The sequence below is a fragment of the Solanum tuberosum genome, unplaced genomic scaffold, assembly GCF_000226075.1.
Source record: "Solanum tuberosum cultivar DM 1-3 516 R44 unplaced genomic scaffold, SolTub_3.0 scf00168, whole genome shotgun sequence".
Classification (NCBI taxonomy): Eukaryota; Viridiplantae; Streptophyta; class Magnoliopsida; order Solanales; family Solanaceae; genus Solanum; species Solanum tuberosum.
In genome coordinates this window covers 851183-860769 of record NW_006239096.1, presented here as the reverse complement: position 1 = coordinate 860769, position 9587 = coordinate 851183, and the positions used below count along the sequence as shown (strand labels likewise).

The window sequence follows — 9587 nt, the reverse complement described above, 5'->3', positions numbered from 1 at the left end:
AAGTGTTTAGTTTGTAGGATACATCATCTATTGATAATAGATACATCAAATTAATGAATTTATTATTTTAAGAGTACTAAAATGAAATTAATCAAATAACATGACCAAGATATACATGTTTTTGTTTTTTATTAATAATAATATTAATGAATTTATTATTTCAAAGAATAATAAATGAAATTAATTAAACATAAATACACTCCTTGATTTGCCCTATATTAAGAGATTTGATTAATTTAATTTCCAGAATTAATCGCCCATATATTCTAAAAATCATCAATTACTCCTCTAATTAAGGAAATCAGTTACAATCAATTAATTTAAACAAATAAAATACGTATCTCAATTTTAAAATTCGACAGATACATATATCTCACAGATTCAAACTCATGTATCCTAAGTATGAAATATGGTAGAGGAAGTAATATTTGAAACTATTGGGAATCTTAGTAATTATGACCTAAACTAGTGGGATTTATGTAATTTGCCCTTAAATAAAAGGCTGAAGAAGCTACCAAAAATTTATATAAAAATAAAAATAAAAAATTAAATCAAGTTTTTACAATAACAATATCTAAGGTAATATTTTCAAACATGATTAACATCTCATTAACATAATATGTGTTTTGTGAATTTTAAGATCGTTGTTCTTTTTATAATTTAGAACCCACAAGCCTGAAATCCTGGCTCTGCCTCTGGATGCACCTAACAGAGATAATGTCCCAACGAAAATAGGCGCGCGATGTGATCAAGACCGAGGGTGATCCATTTCAAAGAGAGAAAACCGAAGAGAGGATGATCTTCAGCAAAATTCTGAAAGACAAATTTTGTAACCTCGCCTTGGCAAATGATAGAACTGCTTTGTGAAAAGGGTGACGAAAAAATGTGGTGCGGGTTCATCTCTCTTGATCAGTTCAGGTGAGAGGGAGGATGTAATTCAGCTCGACCTACAGGGAGAGGGAGGGTGATCAAGGGGACCTAGACTTTCGATCTCTTCTCTATGGCGGGAGGTTTCTTTCGTATCAAGAGTGTGTTGGGGAGGAGAGAGAAAGTGAGATATTTATTAAAGAAACGTATCCAAATATAACTCTGATTGTGATTCTAAAAAGTAAATAAAATAAAGGGTAAAATATGAGCCCCATAAAATTAGCCCACTAACCAATAAAATAGGTTATAAATTGTGTAGCTATTTATTTTATAATAAATTGTCATGTTTGTAATTAAAATTTTAATGTTGTAAATAAAAAGACTATAGTAATATTATTTAAATTAAGGTCTTAAATAGTATATTCTTGTAATTTTTCCTTTAACTAGTGACTTTGCATATAAAAAAGTCAGAAAAGTAGATTTTGAATAAAAGTATATATGATGAAAACAATTAAATATTAGGGTCCCTCTCTTAACTCCCAATCTTGTTGATTCAGCCCTGATCAATCTTTATAATTTGTGATTATTTTTTCTAATAAGATATTCCCTTTCACTTCCATAAATCAAAACAAAGACGATGGAAAAAAATGATTATGATTTACCGTGGAGGAAAAAAACTCACACTATAATATACACATGTACATACACACAAACACAGTTATATTTAAATACACAAAAGCACATACTTGTGTTATTTTCTACAATAAATGAAGTACTTCATCATACATTCTCTCCACTTTTTGTTTATTTCTTATGATTAACACCATGTAAAAGAATTATCTTCTTAACTGTTAGACATATTGCCATTAATCCTTACATCATTTAAGTTTATTTTAAAAAAATATTTTCAATTTCAATTCAAAAATTATTTTTTACTCTCTAGTAAAAATAAAAGATATTTTCTCAAAAATCTTTTCCGAAAAATACTTTCTACTCACCAACCAAACATGAAAAACTAAGTTCAAAGTCTACTTGTTTTCCAGGAAAACATTTTCCTTCCTACCAAACACACCAACTATTTATATTAAGTTGTTGTATTTCATTATCTTTTTAACCCAAAATAGTCTTAATAAATTTCACGTCCTAATAACATAAGAGGGAATGAATTTTGTTATGCCTGATTTTTGTCTAAGTGATGAACCGAGTTAATATATATATATATATATTGTCTGATTTATTATTGTCTAAGATTTACAATTATTAGATTTTGCATTATGTCTTGTTATTTCAATCCCAACACATTTATGAAATTTACTCTTTGCATGAGTCATTTTTTAGTTAATTTCCTAAATAGTTATAGTCACTCAAGTTGATGAATTTATCTAATAAAATTATCATACTTTATTTGTAATAAGAAATCATCTAAGTAATTTATTTCTCTGAAAGTCAACAGCTAGGATACACAGATATTTTCTTACGTATATAGCTAAGATAAGCAGACAGTGAGAGATATTCACCAAAAAATATAAAAATGAGTAGAGGGTTTTTAGGAGCACACTTAATTTAAAAACCAATTTATTCTTTTTGACTTAATTCTAATTGGATAAAATGTGATATAAACGTCACACTATTTTAATTTAATTGTTAGTCTTTGTCAAGAAAAAAAACTAGTAATTTGAAATAGATAGTAGATTAAGCTATTTTTTCACTTCAAAATAGATTTGAACCATATTGAAGCATATGAAAATATTTTTGAATTTTTATTTAGTGGTAAATTGAGATCACTAGATAATGAGAATTTGAAGAAAAAAAATGTTGTCTTGTAACCTTGAACTTACTTTAACACATAATAGTTATTTTGATATTAATGGTTTAGATTTATTTTTTGAATTAAAAGTGTTAAGGGAAGTAATACTAATAGAAGATAATGATCTAATAAAAATACTCAATCAAATAAAAAGACTTGATTCTTTTCCAAATACAAATATTGCTTACAATGTTAACGTTCATGTCATCGTTGCCTCAGCCGAAAGATGTTTTTCGAAACTAAAATTGATTAAACTTATTTAAGATCAATAATGTCTCAAGAGATATCGAATGAATTAGCTATATTATCAATTGAAAAGAAATTATTAAAACAAATCGATTATAAAACAGTAAGTAACTAATGACTTTGCATCTAAAAAAGTCAGAAAAATAGATTTTAAATAAAAGTATATATGATGAAAAAAATAAAATATTAGGGTCCCTCTCTTAAATTTCTCTTTAGGCTTCCAATCTTGTTGAGTCAGCCCTGATCAATCTTTATAATTTGTGATTATTTTTTCTAATAAGATTTTCCCTTACACTTCCATAAATCAGACCAAAGACTATGGAAAAAATGATACAGTGGAGGAAATAAACCAACACTAATATACACATGTACATACACACAAACACATATTTATATTTAAAAAATACACAAAAGCACATAATTATGTTATTTTCTACAATAAACAAAGTACTTCATCATACATTCTCTCTTTTTTTTTTTGTTTATTTCTTATGATTAACACCATGTAAAAGAATGATCTTCTTAACAGTTAGACGTAATACCATTAATCTTTACATCATTTGATAATTTGTTCATGGACAAAGCTGCATTAAGAAACTCATCCATTGCTCTAATAGATGACCCTTTGAAATCCTCATCATCTATAATAGCATTACTTATCATTTCTCTAACTTCACAAGCTTTCCTTCTAATTTCATTCCCTTTCTCATTTATCCCCATAACAACCTCAATTTTTTCCAATATATCCTCATGCTTAACTTGAGAATTATTCCCTCTAGCTACCTCAACACAAACACCAACATCTTGTTCCAAGAACTTTGCATTGTAAAATTGCTCTGCTGCAATAGGCCAACCAAGAAGAGGCACTCCATTTTCAAGTGATTCCAATACTGAATTCCATCCACAATGTGTCAAGAAAGCTCCGACTGATTTGTGTGCCAAGATTTCAACCTATTGTGACAAAAAAAAAATTAAGCAAATTATTAGATAATATGGTTATACGCTAGAGGTCTTAGGTTCAAATCTCATACAAATTTGAAAAGCAAAAAATATGTTCACTACATGTTTGGTTCAACAAAAAGAAACATATCCCCATGTGAGATATTAAATAATTGAAAGTGTTAAATCACTAACAATTTAGAGTTTTAGATAAGATGGTCACAAACCTGAGGAGCCCATTTTGGCACTATGAGTCCCCTATTGTGATCCTCGAAAACGCGTTGAACAAATCCCTCAGGAAGCCACTCATCTGCTCTGAATTCCATGTTAATGTCAAAACCCAAAGGAGGCCTAACAGCCCATATGAAGTTTACTCTACTAGCATTATCCAAGGCTTTTGCCAATTCCATCATTTGTGATGTTGATATTCTGTTTTGAGAGCCAAAAGAAATGTAAAGTACTGATTTTTCTTCTTTTTCATCAAGAAATTTGATGAACTTCTTTGTTTCTTCCCCTGTTTCATTACCAGCTCTTTGTTTATTACTTGTTGGCCAAGGTATTGGTCCTATTGCCCAAACAGATATTCCTAATTTTCGTTGAAAATAAGTTAATCCAAGCTTGTCTAGACCTTCAACTGTATTGAAAAGAATCCCATCAGAGTTAATCCAGTTAGGAAGATTTTTCCAATTGAAATTTGTGTAAGGATCATTAGAATCAGCTTCTAATAGACTTGGATTCAATTGACTAACATCAAGATTACCACCTTCTTGAAAATCAGGCATAGTAAAAACAAAGTTTTTTGTTTTTTTATGAGGCAAATTTAGCCACATAGAGTAATAACATGCCAAGCCAAAAACCACCAAGCCCCACTAAAAATGACATGAAAAATTCCAAATTCATGAGCTATATTTGCTGACCATCCAAAAAACATGTCTGAATATAACACAAAGTGGCTTTTCAATAAGACTAGATACAAGATTTCTAAATGAAGGTTCAAGTGAAGAGGAGATTGTTGTAAAATGTACAGAGAGTTTGTAAGAAAGTGAATCAGTGTTTTCAGTGTTTGGAGGCAGACCATGTTCTGAACTATTGAATGGAATTTCAACAAGGGAAATAGAGGAATTTTGTGGTAGAGATAATTTGAGTTTCTTGATATTGAGAGGTGTATTCAAAAAAATTATGTTATAACCTTTTTTTTCTAACTTAAAGGCTAATGTTAAGAATGGTATGATGTGGCCTTGTGCCATGAAAGGGAAGAGAAGAATTGTTCCCTTTTTCTTCTCCATTGTTTGGTTCTTTCTACTAAAAAAAAAAAAACTAGCCAAGAGTTGACATATATAGAGGTGAAGAGGAAACAAGAGGTGATAAAAGTGATTTATTTTTCCTTTTCCTTTTCTTTTCCTAATTTTTTTTCTCACTCAGTGTCCGATATCTGGATTGGAGCCCGACTATTTCGAATTTGCTCCGCTTAGGGCCCCATACAACAAAAAAAAAATGTATGTAATTGCACAAGTAAAATATAGAGATGGTAGAATGTACACGGATCTTACTTTAACTTTGGGAGGTAAGAAAATAGTTTTTTATAGACCCTCGGCGGGAGGAAAAGATGACAAATAAATAATATTTTTAAATTTTTAAGAAAATTTATTTGTGCTGATTTATTTTTAAAGTATTTGTTAAATGAGTTATTTTTTTATATAATATTTATTAATATGAAGAAATTAATATATAGAAGGGTAAAATTGTCAAATCTAAATTAATTTGTATTTATTTTAAATAGATTTAAAGAATGGTTACAAGAAAATGAAAATAAGGGAGATAGACGTAATATAGTAAACCACAGGAGAGGTGAGTGTTATAGAGTGAAACCTGGAGGGAGGTCTCTAAAATTATCCCATAAAAATGACAAATTATGCTGGAAAAACGATATGAGTAATAACTGTAGTAAAATAGTAGTCCAATTAAAGTACAAAAATAGATTTTATCAGAAATAGAAGGAAAAAATTTATACAAGTAAAAAGAAGAAGGTAAGAAATCGATTTAAAAGTTTAAAAAAAGTTGAAACGAATACTACTCTCTCCGTCCTATTTTATACTCCCTTTGTTTCTTTTTATTTGTCATCTCATTTTATAAATAGTTGGATCATAATACTTATCATTTTATAAAATTAATACATAAATTATCATATTCTTCCCATTATACCCTTGATAGAGTAGTTAATTAATCTTGATACATTAACTTCTTTTTTCCATTCACTATTCTAAAAAATCTGATTTTGAAAAAGAAATATCAACAAACAAATTAAAATATTTTTACACAAAATATATAGGAAAATTGAGATGGAAAAAATTTAATTGGATCAATCGGTGAAAAAAATTGACTCCAAAAATAAACTCAAAAATTTAAATAGTCATCTAAATGCATTTTAATTTTTGAAATCTAACATATTCATCAATTTATTAATAAGTTGACTTAAGAAAACTATTAAATAAGGATAGAAGGGTAAAGTTACTTAATTTATTAATGCAAGTGCAAATTAAAAGATGACATATAAAAAGGAACGGAGAGAGTATGTGTTAGTTTGATTCGGCCCCACACGAAGTTTAAGAAATGAAAGAAGACTTTTGAAACTTGTAGTCTAAAATAAGTGAAAGATATTTATGTGACTATAAATTATTTTATTAAAGGTAAAATTGACATTTTAAAGTTAAATTATAACTTATATAGAAATGTGTCAATTTTTTAGATGGACTAAAATAGAGTAAATCATATGAATTGAAACGGAGGGAGTAACTGTTATCGAGATTCGAGAGGGTTGACCAAAGATGATAACTTTTGGCTCTTGGAAATACTTTTTTAAGAACATTTCCATGTTGTGTATTATTTTCGTATATTGAATTGAATTCCAAGATACAATAATTTATTACTATAATATATTGTGACAATTGCGGTGATGAGAACAGAACTTGACAATTGCACAATGTGATATAACGTCAGACTATTTTAATTTAATTGTTAGTCTTTGTCAATAACTTTAAAAACATAACAATGTATAGTTTTGGATACACAGCTTACCATAGTTATTGCTTACAATTAATGCATTCCATTAAATCCAATAAATACTTTGCCTAATATCCATAGTAAAATAAATGAGTATAATTTTGTGGAGACATTTTTTTGAACTACTTTGACTACTTCGACAATGAAAGAGAGAGCTTAAAAGGAATTATTTTTTGTGTATGATCTTCTAGAATGTTATCATTTCAGATAATTGACCATATAATATAATGCAAGTAAAAATTTCCCGATTCGATAATATATCTTACAAAGTTATTAAGTATTTAAATTTAGCAAAAGATTTTAATTGAAGGAATATATTAGAATACCATTCTGACTTTTGATTGTTTGTATGAGTCACATTTGTTTTTAATGATTTCCAGATATTATTATGTCTCAGGTGGTTAAATTATAATATCTTATAAATTTAGAGTCTAGTTAAGTATTTTTTCGTGAGTTTTCAAAATTATCATTCGTGTCAGATTTTAATTTCCAAATATATGTACTCAAATAGATGAGGTATTAAGTGATGTTTATTCCAAATTTTGTGTATCCAAGTGAATTCACATGTGTCTGACTCTCCCGCTTGTCTCTCTCCTATCTCACTTGTCTCTCTACCTTTCTCGCTCACAAATCTCCTTGTGTATCTGTATTTCAGAATGTATCTGGACTAGATACATGTATCTAATGTGACTTACATGTATATACAAACTCTCGTGTTTGCCTCTCTCCTTTCTCGCTCGTCTCTATCCCTATGTATATGTATTTCAGAGTTATCTGATACCAAAAAATACATGTATCTATGTCATGACCCAAAAATAGTCATGATGACACTTCCCACCAAAACAAGTCAGCCTCAACCCAACGAAACGAAAGAAATGCGGAAAGTAGAGCAATAATAACAAAAAGGCGGAAAACTTAGTCATTCTAATATAACCCCTAAAACATGATTGTCACGTGTACTAGCCACTAATAAATAACCTACGTAATTGAAAGATAAGTACAAGACTCAATGTCTTTGTTTCTCAAATAGAACAAAGCATAACATAAAGGAAAAAAGAGGGCCTGCTGAGATGACAAACAACTACCTCTCAAAGTCCTTCAACAAAACTTGGGTATAGAAGAAGAAGAAGGGAAATCACACGGAGTCAGGCTTGGAATCGAGCTCAGAACCTGCACAAGTGTCAAGTGTAGAAGCAAGGAGTGAGTACAAACAATGTGGTACTCAGCAAGCATCCTGATAAACAAAGCAAAACTAGCTAGAAAACGAGTACTCCTTTCATCCCAACCAAATCTCCTCAAAGTACAACCTTCATAGAAATCAGCTCAACCTAACAGTTCATAATATACAGTTCACAAGTCCTCATAACCCTAGTTAAAGGTGTACAAAGCCGAATCGAAAACTGAACCAAACCACAAATACGTTTTCATAATTTTTATCTTTTAACATATTTTTTTCAAGAGGTTATAGTCTATAGATATTAGTAACTCTAATATAACTCAATTCAAAATCAAATTAATACTAATGAGAACAAAAAAATTGATTCAACACTAAGAATGACACTAATGTTGAATATTTGTTCTTTAGTTTTTATCACACCCCGAGCCTACACCCTGGGCGCGACTGGCACTCGAGAATAATTGTTGGCCCCAAGCGAACCATTAGCCTGGCTTAACTCTCAGCGGAAGACTTACTCAACATAAGATAACTTTAAAAGTAAAGCTTTAACTTAAGATAACTAACTCAAAATATTTAAAGAAACATTCACTAGCAAAAGTGGCAACTCAAGTCTCAGACATTAATAACTGAATCAACGAAGCGCTGGATGCTGATTCTGGTTACCTATATTTGCATCATAAAAAATACAGGCCAAATTGCGTCAGTACATGGAATGTACGAGCATGCGAGGGGAATTCTAAAACACGACATAAGCTTGAATTGGAGATAAAGAAACAACTTACCTCGTCTCAACTCTCTCATTCCAATATAAAGCAGTAATAAAGATGCATTATAAAAAAAAGATTTTTAAATCAGTAGACAATAACTCAATGTATTATAAAATACAATATAACTCAGTGTGTATATAAAAATACAAGTAACTCTATGGGAGATTCTCTAACCGACAACCATCACTATGAGCTATGTGATGATACAACGTTTAGCCCATGCTGCTAGAACTGTCCTATACTTTTTCGGGGTATAGGACCTACTACTAAGTGGACCCACTAGTCTATGCTAAAATCACTAAGGAATCATCTAAAAAGTATGACCCTTTCTACCTATGTTGGCTACATGTTTTATCGAGACTTTGAGTTATATAAACTCGTCACCATATCGGTGCTCAATACTACTCCCAAAATGTAACTAGCTCATACTTTTAAAACATAACTCTTTCTGTGGTTTTGAGATTATTACTCAAAAATCTTTCTCTTAAAAGAGATGGTACTAAAAAACTGCTCGTGAAAACTCTTTTGGAAATCGGTGTTTCCTCTCTGCTTAAATGTAAAGACATTTACTCTTGGGAATACTTAGTTCTCATATATCATTTTAAAGAAAATGAACTCGGCTCTACTCTTCCTCAAACTCAAATGCTCAAGTCTTAAAACAAGTTTAAAACGATTGTAAAAGATTTATTAAAATGACTCAAATGAACTCTCAAGACTTGACTCT

At 29.8% G+C, this 9587-nt stretch overlaps 1 pseudogene; it reads right to left on the bottom strand.

Moving 5' to 3' along the window:
• Positions 1-3400: 3400 nt before the first annotated feature.
• Positions 3401-5145, bottom strand: LOC102591028 (UDP-glycosyltransferase 92A1-like; annotated as a pseudogene).
• Between the last annotated feature and the right edge of the window lie 4442 nt (positions 5146-9587).